At 55.4% G+C, this 26000-nt stretch overlaps 1 protein-coding gene across 1 annotated transcript in view; it reads left to right on the top strand.

Moving 5' to 3' along the window:
- Window positions 1–18117, top strand: part of hrasb (HRas proto-oncogene, GTPase b) — a 102482-nt gene extending 84365 nt beyond the window's left edge. Inside the window, exon 6 of the mRNA XM_086008396.1 lies at window positions 17521–18117. The gene's annotated coding sequence lies outside the window, so the exon portion shown is untranslated. The remainder of the gene's footprint in view (window positions 1–17520) is intronic.
- Window positions 18118–26000: the final 7883 nt, after the last annotated feature.

The following is a 26000-nucleotide window of genomic DNA, read 5'->3' as shown; positions in this document are numbered from 1 at the left end:
CCCCTGTGCGCACTGCCTCGTGTCCTAACTCGCACCCAGTCCCGTTCACCCATCACCCCCTGTGCTCACTGCCCCGTGTCCTAACTCACACCCAGTCCCGTTCACCCATCACCCCGTGCTCACTGCCCCGTGTCCTAACTCACACCCAGTCCCGTTCACCCATCACCCCCGTGCTCACTGCCCCGTGTCCTAACTCACACCCAGTCCCGTTCACCCATCACCCACTGTGCTCACTGCCCTGTGTCCTAACTCACACCCAGCCCCGTTCACCCATCACCCCCTGTGCTCACTGCCCCGTGTCCTAACTCACACCCAGTCCCGTTCACCCATCACCCCCTGTGCTCACTGCCCCGTGTCCTAACTCACACCCAGTCCCGTTCACCCATCACCCCCTGTGCTCACTGCCCCCGTGTCCTAACTCACACCCAGAACCGTTCACCCATCACCCCCTGTGCTCACTGCCCCGTGTCCTAACTCACACCCAGTCCCGTTCACCCATCACCCCCTGTGCTCACTGCCCCCGTGTCCTAACTCACACCCAGAACCGTTCACCCATCACCCCCTGTGCTCACTGCCCCGTGTCCTAACTCACACCCAGTCCCGTTCACCCATCACCCCCTGTGATCACTGCCCCGTGTCCTAACTCACACCCAGTCCCGTACACCCATCACCCCCTGTGCTCTCTGCCCCGTGTCCTAACTCGCACCCGGTCCCGTTCACCCATCACCCCCTGTGATCACTGCCCCGTGTCCTAACTCACACCCAGTCCCGTTCACGCATCACCCCCTGTGCTCACTGCCCCGTGTCCTAACTCACACCCAGTCCCGTTCACCCATCACCCCCTGTGCTCTCTGCCCCGTGTCCTAACTCGCACCCAGTCCCGTTCACCCATCACCCCCTGTGATCACTGCCCCGTGTCCTAACTCACACCCAGTCCCGTTCACCCATCACCCCCTGTGCTCACTGCCCCGTGTCCTAACTCACACCAAGTCCCGTTCGCCCATCACCCCGTGCTCACTGCCCCGTGTCCTAACTCACACCCAGTCCCGTTCACCCATCACCCCCTGTGCTCACTGCCCCGTGTCCTAACTCGCACCCAGTCCTGTTTGCCCATCACCCCCTGTGCTCACTGCCCCGTGTCCTAACTCACACCCAGTCCCGTTCACCCATCACCCCCTGTGCTCACTGCCCCGTGTCCTAACTCACACCCAGTCCCGTTCACCCATCACCCCCTGTGCTCACTGCCCCGTGTCCTAACTCACACCCAGTCCCGTTCACCCATCACCCCCTGTGCTCACTGCCCCGTGTCCTAACTCGCACCAAGTCCCGTTCGCTCATCACCCCCTGTGCTCACTGCCCCGTGTCCTAACTCACACCCAGTCCCGTTCACCCATCACCCCCTGTTCTCACTGCCCCATGTCCTAACTCACACCAAGTCCCGTTCACCCATCACCCCGTGCTCACTGCCCCGTGTCCTAACTCACACCCAGTCCCGTTCACCCATCACCCCCTGTGATCACTGCCCCGTGTCCTAACTCACACCCAGTCCCGTTCACCCATCACCCCCTGTGCTCTCTGCCCCGTGTCCTAACTCGCACCCAGTCCCGTTCACCCATCACCCCCTGTGATCACTGCCCCGTGTCCTAACTCACACCCAGTCCCGTTCACCCATCACCCCCTGTGCTCACTGCCCCGTGTCCTAACTCACACCAAGTCCCGTTCGCCCATCACCCCCTGTGCTCACTGCCCCGTGTCCTAACTCACACCCAGTCCCGTTCGCCCATCACCACCTGTGCTCACTGCCCCGTGTCCTAACTCACACCCAGTCCCGTTCACCCATCACCCCCTGTGCTCACTGCCCCGTGTCCTAACTCACACCCAGTCCCGTTCACCCATCACCCCCTGTGCTCACTGCCCCGTGTCCTAACTCACACCCAGTCCCGTTCACCCATCACCCGCTGTGCTCACTGCCCCGTGTCCTAACTCACACCCAGTCCCGTTCACCCATCACCCCCTGTGCTCTCTGCCCCGTGTCCTAACTCGCACCCAGTCCCGTTCACCCATCACCCCCTGTGCTCACTGCCCCGTGTCCTAACTCACACCCAGTCCCGTTCACCCATCACCCCGTGCTCACTGCCCCGTGTCCTAACTCACACCCAGTCCCGTTCACCCATCACCCCCGTGCTCACTGCCCCGTGTCCTAACTCACACCCAGTCCCGTTCACCCATCACCCCCTGTGCTCACTGCCCTGTGTCCTAACTCGCACCCAGTCCCGTTCACCCATCACCCCTGTGCGCACTGCCTCGTGTCCTAACTCGCACCCAGTCCCGTTCACCCATCACCCCCTGTGCTCACTGCCCCGTGTCCTAACTCACACCCAGTCCCGTTCACCCATCACCCCGTGCTCACTGCCCCGTGTCCTAACTCACACCCAGTCCCGTTCACCCATCACCCCCGTGCTCACTGCCCCGTGTCCTAACTCACACCCAGTCCCGTTCACCCATCACCCACTGTGCTCACTGCCCTGTGTCCTAACTCACACCCAGCCCCGTTCACCCATCACCCCCTGTGCTCACTGCCCCGTGTCCTAACTCACACCCAGTCCCGTTCACCCATCACCCCCTGTGCTCACTGCCCCGTGTCCTAACTCACACCCAGTCCCGTTCACCCATCACCCCCTGTGCTCACTGCCCCCGTGTCCTAACTCACACCCAGAACCGTTCACCCATCACCCCCTGTGCTCACTGCCCCGTGTCCTAACTCACACCCAGTCCCGTTCACCCATCACCCCCTGTGCTCACTGCCCCCGTGTCCTAACTCACACCCAGAACCGTTCACCCATCACCCCCTGTGCTCACTGCCCCGTGTCCTAACTCACACCCAGTCCCGTTCACCCATCACCCCCTGTGATCACTGCCCCGTGTCCTAACTCACACCCAGTCCCGTACACCCATCACCCCCTGTGCTCTCTGCCCCGTGTCCTAACTCGCACCCGGTCCCGTTCACCCATCACCCCCTGTGATCACTGCCCCGTGTCCTAACTCACACCCAGTCCCGTTCACGCATCACCCCCTGTGCTCACTGCCCCGTGTCCTAACTCACACCAAGTCCCGTTCGCCCATCACCCCGTGCTCACTGCCCCGTGTCCTAACTCACACCCAGTCCCGTTCACCCATCACCCCCTGTGCTCTCTGCCCCGTGTCCTAACTCGCACCCAGTCCCGTTCACCCATCACCCCCTGTGATCACTGCCCCGTGTCCTAACTCACACCCAGTCCCGTTCACCCATCACCCCCTGTGCTCACTGCCCCGTGTCCTAACTCACACCAAGTCCCGTTCGCCCATCACCCCGTGCTCACTGCCCCGTGTCCTAACTCACACCCAGTCCCGTTCACCCATCACCCCCTGTGCTCACTGCCCCGTGTCCTAACTCGCACCCAGTCCTGTTTGCCCATCACCCCCTGTGCTCACTGCCCCGTGTCCTAACTCACACCCAGTCCCGTTCACCCATCACCCCCTGTGCTCACTGCCCCGTGTCCTAACTCACACCCAGTCCCGTTCACCCATCACCCCCTGTGCTCACTGCCCCGTGTCCTAACTCACACCCAGTCCCGTTCACCCATCACCCCCTGTGCTCACTGCTCCGTGTCCTAACTCACACCCAGTCCCGTTCACCCATCACCCCCTGTGCTCACTGCCCCGTGTCCTAACTCACACCCAGTCCCGTTCACCCATCACCCCCTGTGCTCACTGCCCCGTGTCCGAACTCACACCCAGTCCCGTTCACCCATCACCCCGTGCTCACTTCCCAGTGTCCTAACTCACACCCAGTACCGTTCACCCATCACCCCCTGTGCTCACTGCCCCGTGTCCTAACTCGCACCCAGTCCCATTTACCCATCACCCCCTGTGCTCACTGCCCCGTGTCCTAACTCACACCCAGTCCCGTTCACCCATCACCCGATGTGCTCACTGCCCCGTGTCCTAACTCACACCCAGTCCCGTTCACCCATCACCCCCTGTGCTCACTGCCCCGTGTCCAAACTCACACCCAGTCCCGTTCACCCATCACCCCCTGTGATCACTGCCCCGTGTCCTAACTCATACCCAGTCCCGTTCACTCATCACCCGCTGTGCTCACTGCCCCGTGTCCTAACTCACACCAAGTCCCGTTCACCCATCACCCCCTGTGCTCACTGCCCCGTGTCCTAACTCACACCCAGTCCCGTTCACCCATCACCCCCTGTGCTCCCTGCCCCGTGTCCTAACTCACACCCAGTCCCGTTCACCCATCACCCCCTGTGCTCACTGCCCCGTGTCCTAACTCGCACCCAGTCCCGTTCACCCTTCACCCGCTGTGCTCACTGCCCTGTGTCCTAACTCGCACCCAGTCCCGTACACCCATCACCCCCTGTGCTCTCTGCCCCGTGTCCTAACTCGCACCCAGTCCCGTTCACCCATCACCCACTGTGCTCACTGCCCCGTGTCCTAACTCGCACCAAGTCCCGTTCACCCATCACCCACTGTGCTCACTGCCCCGTGTCCTAACTCGCACTAAGTCCCGTTCGCCCATCACCCTCTGTGCTCACTGCCCCGTGTCCTAACTCGCACCAAGTCCCGTTCACCCATCACCCCCTGTGCTCGCTGACCCGTGTCTTAAATCGCACCCAGTCCCGTTCACCCATCACCCCCTGTGCTCACTGCCCCGTGTCCTAACTCGCACCAAGTCCCGTTCGCTCATCACCCCCTGTGCTCACTGCCCCGTGTCCTAACTCGCACCCAGTCCCGTTCACCCATCACCCCCTGTGCTCACTGCCCCATGTCCTAACTCGCACCCAGTCCCGTTCACCCATCACCCCCTGTGCTCGCTGCCCCGTGTCCTAACTGACACCCAGTCCCGTTCACCCATCACCCCCTGTGCTCACTGCCTCGTGTCCTAACTCGCACCCAGTCCCGTTCACCCATCACCCCCTGTGCTCACTGCCTCGTGTCCTAACTCGCACCCAGTCCCGTTCACCCATCACCCCTGTGCTCACTGCCTCGTGTCCTTACTCGCACCCAGTCCCGTTCACCCATCACCCCCTGTGCTCACTGCCCCGTGTCCTAACTCACACCCAGTCCCGTTCACCCATCACCCCGTGCTCACTGCCCCGTGTCCTAACTCACACCCAGTCCCGTTCACTCATCACCCCCTGTGCTCACTGCCCCGTGTCCTAACTCACACCCAGTCCCGTTCACCCATCACCCCCTGTGCTCACTGCCCCGTGCCCTAACTCGCACCCAGTCCCGTTCACCCATCACCCCCCGTGCTCACTGCCCTGTGTCCTAACTCACACCCAGTCCCGTTCACCCATCACCCCCCGTGCTCACTGCCCTGTGTCCTAACTCACACCCAGCCCCGTTCACCCATCACCCCCTGTGCTCACTGCCCCGTGTCCTAACTCACACCCAGCCCCGTTCACCCATCACCCCCTGTGCTCACTGCCCCGTGTCCTAACTCACACCCAGTCCCGTTCACCCATCACCCCCTGTGCTCACTGCCCCGTGTCCTAACTCACACCCAGTCCCGTTCACCCATCACCCCCTGTGCTCACTGCCCCGTGTCCTAACTCGCACCCAGTCCCGTTCACCCATCACCCCCTGTGCTCACTGCCCCATGTCCTAACTCGCACCCAGTCCCGTTCACTCACCACCCCCTGTGCTCACTGCCCCGTGTCCTAACTCGCACCCAGTCCCGTTCACCCATCACCCCCTGTGCTCACTGCCCCGTGTCCTAACTCGCACCAAGTCCCGTTCACCCATCACCCCCTGTGCTCTCTGCCCCGTGTCCTTACTCACACCCAGTCCCGTTCACCCATCACCCCCCGTGCTCACTGCCCCGTGTCCTAACTCACACCAAGTCCCGTTCACCCATCACCCCCTGTGCTCACTGCCCCGTGTCCTAACTCACACCCAGTCCCGTTCACCCATCACCCCGTGCTCACTGCCCCGTGTCCTAACTCGCACCCAGTCCCGTTCACCCATCACCCCCTGTGCTCACTGCCCCCGTGTCCTAACTCACACCCAGAACCGTTCACCCATCACCCCCTGTGCTCACTGCCCCGTGTCCTAACTCACACCCAGTACCGTTCACCCATCACCCACTGTGATCACTGCCCCGTGTCCTAACTCACACCCAGTCCCGTTCACCCATCACCCCCTGTGCTCTCTGCCCCGTGTCCTAACTCGCACCCAGTCCCGTTCACCCATCACCCCCTGTGATCACTGCCCCGTGTCCTAACTCACACCCAGTCCCGTTCACCCATCCCCCCCTGTGCTCACTACCCCGTGTCCTAACTCACACCAAGTCCCGTTCGCCCATCACCCCGTGCTCACTGCCCCGTGTCCTAACTCACACCCAGTCCCGTTCACCCATCACCCCCTGTGCTCTCTGCCCCGTGTCCTAACTCGCACCGAGTCCCATTCACCCATCACCCCCTGTGCTCACTGCCCCGTGTCCTAACTCACACCCAGTCCCGTTCACCCATCACCCCCTGTGCTCACTGTCCCGTGTCCTAACTCACACCCAGTCCCATTCACCCATCACCGCCTGTGCTCACTGCCCCGTGTCCTAACTCACACCCAGTCCCGTTCACCCATCACCCCCTGTGCTCACTGCCCCGTGTCCTAACTCACACCCAGTCCCGTTCACCCATCACCCCGTGCTCACTGCCCCGTGTCCTAACTCACACCCAGTTCCGTTCACCCATCACCCCCGTGCTCACTGCCCCGTGTCCTAACTCACAGCCAGTCCCGTTCACCCATCACCCCCTGTGCTCACTGCCCCGTGTCCTAACTCACACCCAGTCCCGTTCACCCATTACCCCGTGCTCACTGCCCCGTGTCCTAACTCACACCCAGCCCCGTTCACCCATCACCCCCTGTGCTCACTGCCCCGTGTCCTAACTCGCACCCAGTCCCGTTCACCCATCACCCCCTGTGCTCACTGCCCCGTGTCCTAACTCGCACCAAGTCCCGTTCACCCATCACCCCCTGTGCTCACTGCCCCGTGTCCTTACTCACACCCAGTCCCGTTCACCCATCACCCCCCGTGCTCACTGCCCCGTGTCCTAACTCACACCAAGTCCCGTTCACCCATCACCCCCTGTGCTCACTGCCCCGTGTCCTAACTCACACCCAGTCCCGTTCACCCATCACCCCGTGCTCACTGCCCCGTGTCCTAACTCGCACCCAGTCCCGTTCACCCATCACCCCCTGTGCTCACTGCCCCCGTGTCCTAACTCACACCCAGTCCCGTTCACCCATCACCCCCTGTGCTCACTGCCCCGTGTCCTAACTCGCACCCAGTCCCGTTCACCCATCACCCCCTGTGATCACTGCCCCGTGTCCTAACTCACACCCAGTCCCGTTCACCCATCACCCCCTGTGCTCACTGCTCCGTGTCCTAACTCACACCAAGTCCCGTTCGCCCATCACCCCGTGCTCACTGCCCCGTGTCCTAACTCACACCCAGTCCCGTTCACCCATCACCCCCTGTGCTCACTGCCCCGTGTCCTAACTCGCACCCAGTCCCGTTCACCCATCACCCCCTGTGCTCACTGCCCCGTGTCCTAAATCACACCCAGTCCCGTTCACCCATCACCCCCTGTGCTCACTGCCCCGTGTCCTAACTCACACCCAGTCCTGTTTGCCCATCACCCCCTGTGCTCACTGCCCCGTGTCCTAACTCACACCCAGTCCCGTTCACCCATCACCCCCTGTGCTCACTGCCCCGTGTCCTAACTCACACCCAGTCCCGTTCACCCATCACCCCCTGTGCTCACTGCCCCGTGTCCTAACTCACACCCAGTCCCGTTCACCCATCACCCCCTGTGCTCACTGCTCCGTGTCCTAACTCACACCCAGTCCCGTTCACCCATCACCCCCTGTGCTCACTGCCCCGTGTCCTAACTCACACCCAGTCCCGTTCACCCATCACCCCCTGTGCTCACTGCCCCATGTCCTAACTCGCACCCAGTCCCATTTACCCATCACCCCCTGTGCTCACTGCCCCGTGTCCTAACTCACACCCAGTCCCGTTCACCCATCACCCGCTGTGCTCACTGCCCCGTGTCCTAACTCACACCCAGTCCCGTTCACCCATCACCCCCTGTGCTCACTGCCCCGTGTCCTAACTCACACCCAGTCCCGTTCACCCATCACCCCCTGTGCTCACTGCCCCGTGTCCTAACTCATACCCAGCCCCGTTCACTCATCACCCCCTGTGCTCACTGCCCCGTGTCCTAACTCACACCAAGTCCCGTTCACCCATCACCCCCTGTGCTCACTGCCCCGTGTCCTAACTCGCACCGAGTCCCGTTCACCCATCACCCCCTGTGCTCACTGCCCCGTGTCCTAACACACACCCAGTCCCGTTCACCCATCACCCCCTGTGCTCACTGCCCCGTGTCCTAACTCACACCCAGTCCCGGTCACCCATCACCCCCTGTGCTCACTGCCCCGTGTCCTAACTCACACCCAGTCCCGTTCGCCCATCACCCCCTGTGCTCACTGCCCCGTGTCCTAACTCACACCCAGTCCCGGTCACCCATCACCCCCTGTGCTCACTGCCCCGTGTCCTAACTCACACCCAGTCCCGTTCGCCCATCACCCCCTGTGCTCCCTGCCCCGTGTCCCAACTCACACCCAGTCCCGTTCACCCATCACCCCCTGTGCTCACTGCCCCGTGTCCGAACTCACACCGAGTCCCATTCACCCATCACCCCCTGTGCTCCCTGCCCCGTGTCCTAACTCACACCCGGTCCCGTTCACCCATCACCCCCTGTGCTCACTGCCCCGTGTCCTTACTCACACCCAGTCCCGTTCACCCATCACCCCCTGTGCTCACTGCCCTGTGTCCTAACTCACACCCAGTCCCGTTCACCCATCACCCCCTGTGCTCACTGCCCCGTTTCCTAACTCACACCCAGTCCCGGTCACCCATCACCCCCTGTGCTCACTGCCCCGTGTCCGAACTCACACCGAGTCCCGTTCACCCATCACCCCCTGTGCTCACTGCCCCGTGTCCGAACTCACACCCAGTCCCGTTCACCCATCACCCCCTGTGCTCACTGCCCCGTGTCCTAACTGACACCCAGTCCCGTTCACCCATCACCCCCTGTGCTCACTGCCCCGTGTCCTAACTCACACCCAGTCCCGTTCGCCCATCACCCCCTGTGCTCACTGCCCCGTGTCTTAACCCACACCCAGTCCCGTTCACCCATCACCCCCTGTGCTCACTGCACCGTGTCCTAACTCACACCCAGTCCCGTTCACCCATCACCCCCTGTGCTCACTGCCCCGTGTCCTAACTCGCACTCAGTCCCGTTCACCCATCACCCCCTGTGCTCACTGCCCCGTGTCCTAACTCACACCCAGTCCCGTTCAGCCATCACCCCCTGTGCTCACTGCCCCGTGTCCTAACTCACACCCAGTCCCGTTCACCATCACCCCCTGTGCTCACTGCCCCGTGTCCTAACTCACACCCAGTCCCGTTCACCCATCACCCCCTGTGCTCACTGCCCCGTGTCCTAACTCACACCCAGTCCCGTTCACCCATCACCCCCTGTGCTCACTGCCCCGTGTCCTAACTCACACCCAGTCCCGTTCACCCATCACCCCCTGTGCTCACTGCCCCGTGTCCTAACTCGCACCCAGTCCCGTTCACCCATCACCCCCTGTGCTCACTGCCCCGTGTCCTAACTCACACCCAGTCCCGTTCACCCATCACCCCCTGTGCTCCCTGCCCCGTGTCCTAACTTACACCCAGTCCCGTTCACCCATCACCCCCTGTGCTCACTGCCCCGTGTCCTAACTCACACCCAGTCCCGTTCACCCATCACCCCCTGTGCTCACTGCCCCGTGTCTTAACTCACACCCAGTCCCGTTCACCCATCACCCCGTGCTCACTGCCCCGTGTCTTAACTCACACCCAGTCCCGTTCACCCATCACCCCCTGTGCTCACTGCCCCGCGTCCTAACTCACACCCAAGTCCCGTTCACCCATCACCCCCTGTGCTCGCTGACCTACATTGGCTCCCGGTCCGGCAACACCTTGATTTTAAATTCTCATCATTGTGTTCAAACCTCTCCATGGCCTCCCCCCTCCCTCTCTAACCTTCTCCAGCCCCACAACCCCCCCCGCGAGATCCCTGCGTTCCTCCAATCCTGGCCTCTTGTGCATTATAATCTCTCCACCATTGGTGGCCTTGCCTTCAGCTGCCTGGGCCCTAAGCTCTGGAATTCCCTCCCTAAACCTCTCCGCCTCGCTACCTCTCAGGTTTTAAGGAGCATCTTAAAACCTACCCCTTTGACCAAGCTTTTGGTCACCTGCCCTAATTTCTCCTTCTGTGGCTCGGTGTCAAATCTTTTTGTCTTTTAATACTCCTGTGAAGCGCTTTGGGACATTTTACTCTGTTAAAGGCGCTATATAAATGCAAGGTGCTGGCGGCGGCGGTGGGGTTTGTAGCTTAATATCACAGCCATGCTCCAGACCCTCGGCAACCCATGAACTATGCCGTAGAGGATCTGTGAATAATGTGTTGCATTTGCACCTCCCATGTTCGTGGTGTGAGGATTTGGTTTGGCCTCAAGCAGATAGCGACCTGCTTCAGAAGTGTCAGCCATGGCTCAGTGGGTTGCTCTCTCGCCTGAGTCGGAGGCCGTGGGTTCAAGTCCCACTCCAGAGACTTGAGCACCAAAATCTAGGCCAACACTCCTGGTATCAGTACTGAGGGAGTGCCGCACTGTCGGAGGGGCAGTACTGAGGGAGTGCCGCACTGTCGGAGGGGCAGTACTGAGGGAGCGCTGCACTGTCGGAGGGGCAGTACTGAGGGAGCGCTGCACTGTCGGAGGGGCAGTACTGAGGGAGCACCGCACTGTCGGAGGGGCAGTACTGAGGGAGCGCTGCACTGTCGGAGGGGCAGTGCTGAGGGAGCGCTGCACTGTCGGAGGGGCAGTACTGAGGGAGCGCTGCACTGTCGGAGGGGCAGTACTGAGGGAGCGCCGCACTGTCGGAGGGGCAGTACTGAGGGAGCGCCGCACTGTCGGAGGGGCAGCACTGAGGGAGCGCCGCACTGTCGGAGGGGCAATACTGAGGGAGCGCCGCACTGTCGGAGGGGCTGTACTGAGGGAGCGCAGCACTGTCGGAGGGGCAGTACTGAGGGAGCGCCGCACTGTCGGAGGGGCAGTACTGAGGGAGCGCAGCACTGTCGGAGGGGCAGTACTGAGGGAGCGCCGCACTGTCGGAGGGGCAGTACTGAGGGAGCGCCGCACTGTCGGAGGGGCAGTACTGAGGGAGCGCCACACTGTCGGAGGGGCGGTACTGAGGGAGCGCCGCACTGTCGGAGGGGCAGTACTGAGGGAGCGCCGCACTGTCGGAGGGGCAGTACTGAGGGAGCGCCTCGGGCAGTACTGAGGGAGCGCCGCAATGTCGGAGGGGCAGTACTGAGGGAGCGCCGCACTGTCGGAGGGGCAGTACTGAGGGAGCGCCGCACTGTCGGAGGGGCAGCACTGAGGGAGCGCCGCACTGTCGGAGGGGCAGTACTGAGGGAGCGCCGCACTGTCGGAGGGGCAGTACTGAGGGAGCGCCGCACTGTCGGAGGGGCAGTACTGAGGGAGCGCCGCACTGTTGGAGGGGCAGTACTGATTTAGGATTCAACAAAGGAGGACAAAGGGATTAATTAAGAAGGGGAAAATAGAATATGAGAGTAAGCTTGCAGGGAACATAAAAACCGACTGTAAAAGCTTTTATAGATATGTGAAGAGAAAAAGATTGGTGAAGTCAAGCGTTGGTCCCTTGCAGTCAGAATCAGGGGAATTTATAATGGGGAACAAAGAAATGGCAGACCAACTAAATACATATTTTGGTTCTGTCTTCACAAAGGAGGACACAAATAACCTCCCAGAGATGCCGGGAACATAGGGTCTGATGAAAGGGAGGAACTGAAAGAAATCAGTATTTGTAGGGAAATGGTGTTAGGGAAATTGACGGGATTGAAGGCCGATAAATCCCCAGGGCCTGATAATCTACATCCTAGGCTACTTAAGGAAGTGGCCCTAGAAATAGTAGCTGCATTGCTGAGCATCTTCCAACATTCGATGGAATCTGGAACAGTACCCATGGATTGGAGGGTAGCTAATGTTACCCCACTATTCAAAAAAGGTGCTAGAGAGAAAACGGGGAATTACAGACCGGTAAGCCTGACATCGGTAGTGGGGAAAATGCTAGAGTCCATTATAAAAGATGTAATAGCAGAGCACTTGGAAAACAGTGACAGGATCGGACAAAGTCAACATGGATTCACAAAAGGTAAATCATGCTTGACATAGTAACATAGTAACATAGAGATAGGAACAGGAGTAGGCCATTCGGCCCTTCGAGCCTGCTCCGCCATTCAATGAGATCATGGCTGATCCTCGTCTGAGATCATAGCTGATCTTACCAGTTCAGTACCCCGTCCCCGCCTTTTCTCCGTAACCCTTAATCCCCTTAGCCTTCAGAAATATATCCAATTCTCTCTTGAAAATATTTATTGAATTAGCCTTCACAGCCCTCTGTGGCAGGGAATTCCACAGGCTCACCACTCTTTGAGTGAAGAAATTCTTCCTCATCTCTGGAATTTTTTGAGGATGTAACTGGTAAAATAGACAAGGGAGAACCAGTGGATGTGGTGTATTTGGACTTTCAGAAGGCCTTCGATAAGGTCCCGCATAAGAGATTAGCGTGTAAAGTTAATGTACATGGGATTGGGGGCAAGGTATTGACTTGGATAGAGAGCTGGTTGGCAGACAGAAAGCAAAGAGTTGGAATAAACGGGTCTTTTTCTGAGTGGCAGGCAGTGACTAGTGGGGTACCGCAAGGATCGGTCCTTGGACCCCAGCTATTCACAATATATATTAATGATCTAGACAAGGGAACTAGATGTAACATCTCCAAATTTGCAGACAACACAAAGCTGGGTGGGCGTGTGTGCTGTGAGGAGGATGTCGAGAAACTCCAGGATAATTTGGACATGTTGAGTGATTGGGCAGAAACATGGCAGATGCAATATAACGTGGATAAATGTGAGGTTGTCCACTTTGGTGGCAAAAACAGGAAGGCTGATTATTATCTAAATGGCAATAGATTGGGAGAAGGGGAAGTGCAACGAGACCTGGGTGTCCTTGTGCACCAGTCGCTGAAGGTAAGCATGCAGGTGCAGCAGGCGGTTAAGAAGGCAAATGGTATGTTGGCCTTCGTAGCGAGAGGGTTCGAGTACAGGAACAAGGATGTCTTGCTGCAGTTGTACAGGGCCTTGGTGAGACCACATCTTGAGTATTGTGTGCAGTTTTGGTCGCCTTATCTGAGGAAGGATGTTCTTGCCATGGAGGGAGTGCAGCGAAGATTCACCAGGCTGATACCTGGGATGGCAGGAATGACGTATGAGGAGCAATTGGGTCGATTGGGCTTATACTCGCTGGAGTTTAGAAGAATGAGAGGGGATCTCATTGAAACTTATAAAATTCTGACAGGACTGGACAGACTAGATGCAGGAAGGATGTTCCTGATGGCGGGGGAGTCCAGAACCAGGGGTCACAGTCTACGGATAAGGGGTAAGCCATTTAGGACAGAAATGAGGAGGAATTTCTTCACCCAGAGAGTGGTGAACCTGTGGAATAACAACAGAAAATGCTGGAAAAACTCAGCAGGTCAGGCAACATCCGTGGAGAGAAATTTGAGTTGACGTTTCGGGTTGAAACCCTTGTTCAAAACTGGAAAGAAAATAAAAAGATCGAAGGCAAAGCTGCGATCGAACAAAAGAAGAAAAGGAGACAATAAAAGGTATTTGAAGCCAGACGGGATGGTAATAGGCCCGTGGAGACAAAAGGCAGCTGAGATTAGGTGTGAAGTGTCCTGGCAGGATAAGGACAGCTGCCAGGTGAGAGAGAGAAACAAAAGGAAAGGGGGGGGAAAGGAGGACCCAAAACAAAGGGGTGGAAAAAATTTAAAGGAAAAAAGTAAGAGAGGCCGAGGTTACGATCTGAAATTGTTGAACTCGATATTGAGTCCGGAAGGCTGTAAAGTGCCTAATCGGAAGATGAGGTGCTGTTCCTCGAGTTTACGTTGAGCTTCCGTGGAACAATACAAGAGGCCAAGGACGGTGAGGTCAGAGTGGGAGTGGAGCGGAGAATTAAAGTGACAGGCGACCGGACGATCGGGGTCACCCTTACGGACTGAACGGAGGTGTTCCGCAAAGCGGTCACCCGATCTGCGTTTGGTCTCCCCAATGTACAACTCTCTACCACAGAAGGCAGTGGAGGCCAGTTCATTAAATATATTCAAGAAGGAGTTGGATATATTTCTTAAGGCTAAAGGGATCAAGGGATATGGGGAGAAGGCAGGGACAGGGTACTGAATTTGGATGATCAGCCATGATCGCATTGAATTGCGGAGCAGGCTCGAGGGGCCGAATGGCCGACTCCTGCTCCTATCTTCTATGAGGGAGCACCGCACTGTCGGAGATGCCATCTTTCAAATGAGATGTTAAGTTGAGGCCCCATCAGGCCTCTCAGGTGGACGTAAAAGATCCCGTGGCCACTATTTGAAGAAGAGCAGGTGTCCTGGTCAATATTTATCCCACAGCCAATATCACTAAACAGATTATCTGGTCATTTATCAACAACAATAATTAGTTGAGTGCAGAGATGTCCGGGGGGTTGTGGGGCTGGAGGAGGTTACAGAGATGTCTGGGGGGGGTTGTGGGGCTGGAGGAGGTTACAGAGATGTCCGGGGGGTTGTGGGGCTGGAGGAGGTTACAGAGATGTCCGGGGGGTTGTGGGGCTGGAGGAGGTTACAGAGATGTCCGGGGGGGGTTGTGGGGCTGGAGGAGGTTACAGAGATGTCTGGGGGGGTTGTGGGGCTGGAGGAGGTTACAGAGATGTCCGGGGGGGGGTTGTGGGGCTGGAGGAGGTTACAGAGATGTCTGGGGGGTTGTGGGGCTGGAGGAGGTTACAGAGATGTCCGGGGGGGGGTTGTGGGGCTGGAGGAGGTTACAGAGATGTCCGGGGGGTTGTGGGGCTGGAGGAGGTTACAGAGATGTCCGGGGGGGTTGTGGGGCTGGAGGAGGTTACAGAGATGTCCGGGGGGTTGTGGGGCTGGAGGAGGTTACAGAGATGTCCGGGGGGGTTGTGGGGCTGGAGGAGGTTACAGAGATAGGGAGGGGGCGAGGCTTGGGAGGGATTTGAAGACCAGGATGAGAATTTTGAAATCGAGGCATTGTTTAACCGGGAGCCAATGTAGGTGAGCGAGCACAGGGGTGATGGGTGACCTCAGTTTACGTAGGGTGGAATGTGGGAGGCCAGCCAGGAGTGCGTTGGAATAGTCAAGTCCAGAGGTAACAAAGGCCTGGATGAGGGTTTCAGCAGCGGATGAGCTGAGGCACGGGCGGAGACGGGTGATGTTACGGAGATGGAAATAGGCGGTCTTAGTTATGCCACGGATATGTGGTCGGAAACTCATTTCAGGGCCAAATATGACATCACTTTGCTGTATGTGGGAGCTTGCTGTGCGCAAATTAGCTGCCGCATAACGGTGACTAAACTTCAGCCACTGAATTACTTGAAGCTCTTTGGGACGCGCTGCGGACGTGAGAAGTGCTCGATTAAATGTACGTCCTTGTGTCAGCTTTCCACATTGAACCTACCAACAGTCGCCACATGATGGCGCCTCAGAGCAAGGTTAGCTGCACAGAATCTCAGCGCAGGAGGCCATTCGGCCCATCGTGCCTGTGCCGGCTCTTTGAAAGAGCTCTCCAATTAGTCCCACTCCCCCTGCTCTTTCCCCACAGCCCTGCAAATTTCTCCATTTCAAGTATTTATCCAATTCCCTTTTGAAAGTTATTATTGAATCTGCTTCCACCGCCCTTTCAGGCAGCGCGTTCCAGATCACAACAACTCGCTGCGAAAAAACACTCTCCTCATCTCCCCCCTGGTTCTTTTGCCAATTACCTTCAATCTGTGCCCTCTGGTTACCGACCCTCCTGCCACTGGAAACAGTTTCTCCTTATTTACTCTATCAGAACCCCTCATGATTTTGAATGTGATCCTATGTTCTATATCATTGAGAGGTGGAGCTGAGTCTCGGTGTCCTCGCCCAGCACCTGTGCACGCTCCACTGTAGAAGAGAGGGGTCACTGTTTGATTTACCCTCCCGAGTCGATTGGCAATTGTAGTAGCACCTCAACTGTAGCAGTGTCCGCCGTGGCTCAGCGGGCAGCACTCGCACTCTGAGTCAGAGGTCATGGGTTCAAGCCCCACTCCAGAGACTTGATCACAAAAATCCAGGCTGACACTCCAGTGCAGTACTGAGGGAGTGCCGCACTGTCGGAGGGGCAGTACTGAGGGAGCGCCGCACTGTCGGAGGGGCAGTACTGAGGGAGCGCCGCACTGTCGGAGGGGCAGTACTGAGGGAGCGCCGCACTGTCGGAGGGGCAGTACTGAGGGAGCGCCGCACTGTCGGAGGGGCAGTACTGAGGGAGCGCCGCACTGTCGGAGGGGCAGTACTGAGGGAGTGCTGCACTGTCAGAGGGGCAGTACTGAGGGAGCGGCGCACTGTCGGAGGGGCAGTACTGAGGGAGCGCCGCACTGTCGGAGGGGCAGTACTGAGGGAGCGCCGCACTGTCGGAGGGGCAGTACTGAGGGAGCGCCGCACTGTCGGAGGGGCAGTACTGAGGGAGCGGCGCACTGTCGGAGGGGCAGTACTGAGGGAGCGCCGCACTGCTGGAGGGGCAGTACTGAGGGAGCGCCGCACTGTCGGAGGGGCAGTACTGAGGGAGCGCCGCACTGTCGGAGGGGCAGTACTGAGGGAGCGCCGCACTGTCGGAGGGGCAGTACTGAGGGAGCGCCGCACTGTCGGAGGGGCAGTACTGAGGGAGTGCTGCACAGTCAGAGGGGCAGTACTGAGGGAGCGCCGCACTGTCAGAGGGGCAGTACTGAGGGAGCGCCGCACTGTCGGAGGGGCAGTACTGAGGGAGCGCTGCACTGTCAGAGCAACAGTAATGAGGGGCTGTCTTTCAGATGAGACATTAAACCGAGGTTATGTCTGCCCTCTTGGGTAGGTGTAAAAGATCCCATGGCACTATTGGAAAAAGAGCAGGAGCGTCCTGGCCAATATTTATCCCTCAACCAAAATCACTAAATCAGATTGTCCGGTCATTATCACATTGCTGTTTGTGGGATCTTGCTGTGCGCAAATTGGCTGCCGCGTTTCCTACATTACAACAGTGACAACACTTCAAAAATACTTCATTTGGCTGTGAAGCACTTTGGGACGTCCCTGTAGAAATGTATTTCTCCCTGTTAGCCCCTTCTGACTGGGAAGTTGGAAACTATTTCATGCGCAGAATCTGTAAAATATCCCAAACTTATAAAATTAAACATCCTTTAAATCTCTCATCATCGCTGATGTTTGCCTCCAACTTACCGGCTTGTGATTGTGTTTAGTTCACAGGAACATTGGAAGATTCATTCAACACACTGCTGCAAGAATCGAGAGAGCGAGAGAGAGAGAGAGAGAGAATTAACAAGTAGTGAAAGGAGGTGAGGGCGGGGAGAGAGATCTGGAAGAAGGAGCGATCCTGTATAATAGAAGGGTGTGAGGGAGCCCGTTCGTTGTGTGTGACACTCGTCAGCTGCCCCCTGCTCCGCACGGGTCTGTAGTTGTACAGAGCTAGAGATTTTAAAATCACACTAAATTATTCCCACACTAGTTACCCCGTGATTCCGTGTCCAGTTTCAGCGTTGCTGGGAAATGTCTCCCTGCCATAAATACTGTAAATAAATCACTAACTATAAAGTTGCAGGATCTTAAAAAAAAGAATTGTTTTATACTTTGTATTTTGAGCTGATGCAATTTCTTTTTTTTTTTTAAAAACCCCAATCGCCGGTGTTTATTGAGTGCTGGCTTTCTGTCTGCAAACTGTGGCAATGTGGATGGATGTCATTTTGTACATAGAGTAACGTTGTTGGGTATAAATGTATAGTCTTCATTATCAGATGCCAGAGGATGTCTAATCCCGTCACTGAGGACAAGCTTACAGTGGGTGGGTGGGTGGTGGTTGTTTTTGGGAGGGGGGTGGTGGGTGGGGTTTATGGAGAGGGGAATGAATAGCCATTCGCCACCGAGTGTTTAATGTTTGTTTCAAATGGAAATCGCGAATGTAAATCCGTGTCCAGTGCAATGTTCCCTTTAAGCTGCCCAGCGGTCTGGAGCTCCCGCACCGCCGGCTCAAAGTTACAGGAAAGGTCCCGGGTGTCCCGAACCCCGGGGGACCCCAGTCACCCAATGGGTAGCTTCGGAAGATAGCAGCAGTTCGACATAACAGAAACATAGAAGATAGGAGCAGGAGTCGGCCATTCGGCCCCTCGAACCTGCTCCGCCATTTAATGAGATCATGGCTGATCATCCAAATTCAGTACCCAGTCCCTGCCTTCTCCCCATATCCCTTGATCCCTTTAGCCTTAAGAAATATATCTAACTCCTTCTTGAATATATTTAATGAATTGGCCTCAACTGTCTTCTGTGGTAGAGAATTCCACAGGTTCACCGCTCTCTGGGTGAAGAAATTCCTCCTCATCTCCGTCCTAAATGGCTTACCCCTTATCTTTAGTCTGTGACCCCTGGTTCTGGACTCCCCCGCCATCGGGAACATCCTTCCTGCATCTAGTCTGTCTAGTCCTGTTAGAATTTTATAAATTTCAATGAGATCTCCTCTCATTCTTCTAAACTCCAGCAAGTATAAGCCTAATTGACCCAATCGTGCCATGGATTGGGTGTCGGAAAATGGGAATTAATCCCAATCCTCCCCTCTGCTTTGGGCAGAGTGGCTGCACTGGTTTTAAAACCTCTGTCCTTTCACACTGCCTCTTTATAGAACACACAGTCTGTTATTGGCCCTCTTCTCGTTCCTGGGAAACCTTCTCTTTCCCCCCCCCCCCCCGTCCCATTCCACCTCGGATATTATTGAACCTCCAGTAAATACCTCGTGTTGTTTTTATCGAAACCTTTCAGTAATGTCGCTTGGGCTCAGGAGAGGAGGTGGTTGATCATTTTTTCGATCCCGTTAAATGCTTTCACTACCAATCTGCGGTTGCTGGTTTCACTCTCTGCTCGGGACTGTGGGAACGGCCATTCCTGACGTCAGTATTACTTTCTGCCAAAGTTGACTAGTTCTGCAGGATTAAATGGCCCAACTCCCTGGGCAGTCATTACACACGAGCGGTTCTGACTCCTGTTGTGATCGAGGCTGGGGTCCCAGCCGTCCTCTCAGTCACACACTGCGGGGGGTGGATCTGGAGAATCGCTCTGTTCATTCTGTAGCTGGGGCACTAGAATATTTGACTGAGGCAGTAAAATATCGAATAGCAGTGCCCAACTATGAGACCCTTGAAACTCGTGCTTGGCTGCAATGCAAGAACGAGAATAGTCAACGTTGAGACATTAGCCCAAGAGCCACGTTCTTTGACTCTTCTCGACGGTCTTTGCATTGTAGCTCACCAGTTGGTGGCAGGCAAAGTGCTTCAGTGTAAACCCACTGTAACCGTGCCAACACCCGGACCGGAGCTGTACTGTTGTCATAACTCGGTGTCTTCACAAACGTGAAGTAATCCCACTTAAAGCAGCAACCCCGGGGGCCTCGCTCCCAGAGCGTCAGGAGGGAGTTCTCATGTTGCCAATATGCTGCCAATTCTCCTGTTTTATTTAACACGTTGTACATTTTCCGAGGAAATAAAGATGATTTGAAAAAAATAAATTGCTTTGGACTCTTATTACAAGGGGTTAAACGGGGGCAGGGACTGGGAGCGTGGGAATCGGATGGGACATGTGCAGGTTGAAATAGATGGTAATAGAATTCAGAGAACTAATGTAATTAAAGGAAGCAGAGGGGGTTAGTGGGAGCTTTCCATAGGAGCAGGAGGAGGTCATTCAACCCCTCGACCTAGCTCCTCCATTCAATGAGATCACAGCTGATCTGTGCTCTAACTCCATCTACCTGCCTTTGGCCCGTATCCCTTAATACATTTAGTTAACAAAAAGCTATCAATCTCCGATTTAAAATTAACAATTGATCGAGCATCAATTGCCATTTGCGGAAGAGAGTTCCAAACTTCTACCACCCTTTGTGTGTAGAAGTGTTTCCTAATTTCACTCCTGAAAGGTCTGGCTCTAATTTTTAGACTATGCCCCCAGTCCTAGAATCCCCAACTAACGGAAATAGTTTCTCTCTATCCACCCTGTCTGTTCCCCTTAATATCCTGAAAACTTCAATCAGATCACCCCTTAACCTTCTAAATTCTAGGGAATACAACCCTAGTTTGTGTAATCTCTCCTCGTAACTTAACCCTTGAAGTCCGGGTATGATTCTGGTAAACCTACGCTGCACTCCCTCCGAGGCCAATATATCCTTCCTAAGGTGTGGTGCCCAGAACTGCTCCCAGTGCTCCAGGTGTGGTCTAACCAGGGCTTTGTACAGCTGCAGCATAACTTCTACCCCCTTGTACTCTAGTCCTCTCGATATAAAGGCCAGCATTCCATTAGCCTTTCTGATTATTTTCTGTACCTATTTATGACCTTTTAATGATCTGTGTACCTGGGCCCCCCGAGTCTCTTTGGACCTCCACTGTTTTTAACTTTTTACCATTTAGAAAGTACCCTGTTCTATCCTCTTTAGGTCCAAAGTGGATGACCTCACATTTGCCTACATTGAAATCCATTTGCCAGTTTTGCCCATTCACTAAATCAGTCGATATCCCTCTGTAATTTTATGCTTCCATCTACACCGCCTACAATGCCGCCTATCTTTGTGTCATCGGCGAGTTTGGATATATGGCTTTCTATCCCATCGTCTAAGTTGTTAATAAACATTGTGAATAGTTGAGGCCCCAACACAGATCTCTGGGGGACACCACTAGTCACATCCTGCCAATCTGAGTAACTACCCATCACAGGCAGGCATAAATATAACCACTAATAGATCAAATCATAGGATCATACAGCACAGAAGGAGGCCATTCGGCCCATCGTGCCTGTGCCGGCTCTCTGAACGAGCTCTCCAATTAGTCCCACTCCCCCCTGCTCTTTCCCCAGAGCCCTGTGAATGTTTCCCTTCCAGTATTTATCCAATTCCCTTTTGAAAGTTACTATTGAATCTGCTCCCACCGCCCTTTCAGGCCGCGCATTCCAGATCACAACAACTCGCTGCGTAAACAAAATTCTTATCTCCCCACTGGTTCTTTTGCCAATTATCGTAAATCTGTGTCCCCTGGTTACCGACCCTCCTAACACTGGAGACAGTTTCTCTTTATTTACTCCATCAAAACCCTTCATGATTTTGAACATCTCTATCAAATCTCCCCTTAAACTTCTCTGCTCGAAGGAGGACAATCCCAGCTTCTCCAGTCCCTTAAAACATTTAGGAGGAAGTTTTTTCGGGAGTGATGAGAATGTGGAACTCGCTGCCACAGGGAGTGGGTGAAGCAGAGCGCATCGACGCATTGAAGGGGAGGCTTGATGCATTCACAAGGGAGAGGGCAATAGAGGGACACGGAGAGATGTAATTAGAGTGGGAGGAGGCTCGTGTGGAGCACAAACACCGGCATAGACTCGAGGGGCCGAATGGCCTGTTTCTGTGCTTGAAATTTTCAAGACTGAACCGGATGGATTTTTATTGGGCCAAGAGTATTAAGGGATATGGAGTAAAAGTGGGTAAATGGAGTTGAGATACAGATCAGTCATGATCTGATTGATTGGTGGAACAGGCTCGAGGGGCCGAATGGCCTCCTGTTCCTGTGACATGCTATAGAAATTCAAGGGTCCTTTTTTTACACGTAAATGGTAATGTCTAGAGTATTCACCAGAGACAGGGAACATAACCGGTCACCAGCACACACAGGAATATTCCAGCCCCAGCCTGTACTCTGTTACTCCCATAGCGGATGGGCAGAGTTAACTGTTCAGACCGTGCTTCAGACAGACGCACTGGCTCAATATCTATAAATAATCTGCTGCAGCAGGGACATTCACCTTGATACAATATTGCTTCTCGCCCTGGGGCATTGAGCCTTAATTCACAAGAAACGAGAGCCACAATCTGTCGGCATCTTAAGAAAAAACACTCCTAAATGACAATTGCATTCTGTTTTGAAATAAATCTCTTTCATTGTTCAGTCTGAACGTGCTGCCTGGGCAACACACCAGCTCCTGATGATCGAATCACCATTTCAGAGCTAAGGCTGCACAGGTCATAGTTTATCCTTCTCAATAAACCACTTACACTGAACTGAGAGAAATCCTTCTGAAATGAAAACGAGCTTGTATTTATAGAACGCCTTTCACAACCTCAGGACGTCACAAAGCGCATCACAGCTAATGAAGTACATCCCAATCTCCCACACACTCCCCGTACCCTTTAATATCCCACCCAGTCTAATCCCACTCTCCCCCTCACTCCCCGTACCCTTTAATATCCCACCCAGTCTAATCCCACTCTCCCCCTCACTCCCCGCACCCTTTAATATCCCACCCAGTCTAATCCCACTCTCCCCCTCACTCCCCGTACCCTTTAATATCCCACCCAGTCTAATCCCACTCTCCCCCTCACTCTCCACACCCTTTAATATCCCACCCAGTCTAATCCCACTCTCCCCCTCACTCCCCGTACCCTTTAATATCCCACCCAGTCTAATCCCACTCTCCCCCTCACTCCCCGTACCCTTTAATATCCCACCCAGTCTAATCCCACTCTCCCCCACACTCCCTGTACCCTTTAATATCCCACCCAGTCTAATCCCACTCTCCCCCTCACTCCCCGTACCCTTTAATATCCCACCCAGTCTAATCCCACTCTCCCCCTCACTCCCCGTAACCTTTAATATCCCACCCAGTCTAATCCCACTCTCCCCCTCACTCCCCGTACCCTTTAATATCCCACCCAGTCTAATCCCACTCTCCCCCTCACTCCCCGTACCCTTTAATATCCCACCCAGTCTAATCCCACTCTCCCCCTCACTCCCCGTACCCTTTAATATCCCACCCAGTCTAATCGCACTCTCCCCCTCACTCCCCGTAACCTTTAATATCCCACCCAGTCTAATCCCACTCTCCCCCTCACTCCCCGTACCCTTTAATATCCCACCCAGTCTAATCCCACTCTCCCCCTCACTCCCCGTACCCTTTAATATCCCACCCAGTCTAATCCCACTCTCCCCCTCACTCCCCGTACCCTTTAATATCCCACCCAGTCTAATCCCACTCTCCCCCTCACTCCCCGCACCCTTTAATATCCCACCCAGTCTAATCCCACTCTCCCCCTCACTCCCCGTACCCTTTAATATCCCACCCAGTCTAATCCCACTCTCCCCCTCACTCTCCACACCCTTTAATATCCCACCCAGTCTAATCCCACTCTCCCCCTCACTCCCCGTACCCTTTAATATCCCACCCAGTCTAATGCCACTCTCCCCCTCACTCCCCGTACCCTTTAATATCCCACCCAGTCTAATCCCACTCTCCCCCACACTCCCTGTACCCTTTAATATCCCACCCAGTCTAATCCCACTCTCCCCCTCACTCCCCGTAACCTTTAATATCCCACCCAGTCTAATCCCACTCTCCCCCTCACTCCCCGTACCCTTTAATATCCCACCCAGTCTAATCCCACTCTCCCCCTCACTCCCCGTACCCTTTAATATCCCACCCAGTCTAATCCCACTCTCCCCCTCACTCCCCATACCCTTTAATATCCCACCCAGTCTAATCGCACTCTCCCCCTCACTCCCCGTAACCTTTAATATCCCACCCAGTCTAATCCCACTCTCCCCCTCACTCCCCGTACCCTTTAATATCCCACCCAGTCTAATCCCACTCTCCCCCTCACTCCCCGTACCCTTTAATATCCCACCCAGTCTAATCCCACTCTCCCCCTCACTCCCCGTACCCTTTAATATCCCACCCAGTCTAATCCCACTCTCCCCCTCACTCCCCGTACCCTTTAATATCCCACCCAGTCTAATCCCACTCTCCCCCACACTCCCCGTACCCTTTAATATCCCACCCAGTCTAATCCCACTCTCCCCCTCACTCCCCGTACCCTTTAATATCCCACCCAGTCTAATCCCACTCTCCCCCTCACTCCCCGTACCCTTTAATATCCCACCCAGTCTAATCCCACTCTCCCCCTCACTCCCCGTACCCTTTAATATCCCAGCCAGTCTAATCCCACACTCCCGCTCACTCCCCGCACCCTTTAATATCCCACCCAGTCTAATCCCACTCTCCCCCACACTCCCCGTACCCTTTAATATCCCACCCAGTCTAATCCCACTCTCCCCCTCACTCCCCGTACCCTTTAATATCCCACCCAGTCTAATCCCACTCTCCCCCTCCCTCCCCGTACCCTTTAATATCCCACCCAGTCTAATCCCACTCTCCCCCTCCCTCCCCATACCCTTTAATATCCCACCCAGTCTAATCCCACTCTCCCGCTCACTCACCATATGATTTAATATTCCTCTTTTTCAAATAACTACCTAATTCCATTTTAAAAGAATTCCACATAGTCCTGTTTAAATCCCAAACTAATCCCACTGCCCTGTTCTTTCCCCATAGCCCTGTATCAATCCCAAACTAATCCCACTGCCCAGCTCTCCCCATAGCCAAGTATCAATCCCAAACTAATCCCACTGCCCCACTCTCTCCCCATAGCCCTGTATCAATCACAAACTGATCCCACTGTCCCGCTCTCTCCCCATAGCCCTGTATCAATCCCAAACTGATCCCACTGCCCCGCTTTCTCCCCATAGCCCTGTATCAATCCCCAAACTAATCCCACTGCCCCGCTCTCTCCCCATCACCCTGTATCAATCCCAAACTAATCCCACTGCCCCGCTCTCTCCCCATAGCCCTGTATCAATCCCAATCTAATCCCACTGCCCCGCTCTCTCCCCATAGCCCTGTATCAATCCCAAAATAATCCCACTGCCCCGCTCTCTCCCCATAGCCCTGTATCAATCCCCAACTAATCCCACTGCCCCGCTCTCTCCCCATAGCCCTGTATCAATCACAATCTAATCCCACTGCCCCGCTCTCTCCCCATAGCCCTGTATCAATCCCAAAATAATCCCACTGCCCCACTCTCTCCCCATAGCCCTGTATCAATCCCAAAATAATCCCACTGCCCCGCTCTCTCCCCATAGCCCTGTATCAATCACAATCTAATCCCACTGCCCCGCTCTCTCCCCATAGCCCTGTATCATTCCAAAACTAATCCCACTGCCCCGCTCTCTCCCCATAGCCCTGTACCAATCCCAAACTAATCCCACTGCCCCGCTCTCTCCCCATAGCCCTGTATCAGTCCCAAACTAATCCCACTGCCCCGCTCTCTCCCCATAGCCCTGTATCAATCCCAAACTAATCCCACTGCCCCGCTCTCTCCCCATAGCCCTGTATCAGTCCCAAACTAATCCCGCTGCCCCGCCCTCTCCCCACAGCCCTGTGACATTCCCTGTGAATCTATGCTGCACCTTTTCCATTTTTCTGCTCTTCCTATAGTGCAATGCCCAAAAACTGCCCAATTCTCCAACTGCAGCTCAACTGTGTTATTGTGACAGGTTAACATTGTAACTCAATTTCTCAACGTTTAGGAAATGCAGAGTACGAGTTACTCACCAGCAAAGTCTGGTGGATCATGAATGAAGGAGTGTTAGAGTGGGGATTCGGGAGAAACCTCGGCAATGGAGAAGAAATGAACTGCAGAATGTCGGGGTTTGTGGGTGGGTGGGTTGGTTGCTGAGCGGGCTACTCCCGGGCTCAGTGTTGGGGTGACGACTCTCTCTAATTTACGGCAATGTCCCAGTGCAGATTTGCAGCTGTCACCAAGCTGGGAGGAGCTGGGAATCTGGAAAAGGCTGCTCGGAAATTCCAAATG

Source organism: Somniosus microcephalus, chromosome 15 (genome assembly GCF_052327205.1).
Source record: "Somniosus microcephalus isolate GS21.2 chromosome 15, FLI_Smic_1.0, whole genome shotgun sequence".
Taxonomy (NCBI): Eukaryota; Metazoa; Chordata; class Chondrichthyes; order Squaliformes; family Somniosidae; genus Somniosus; species Somniosus microcephalus.
Note: the sequence above shows the minus strand (reverse complement) of the source record. Positions and strands in the feature narration are given on the sequence as shown.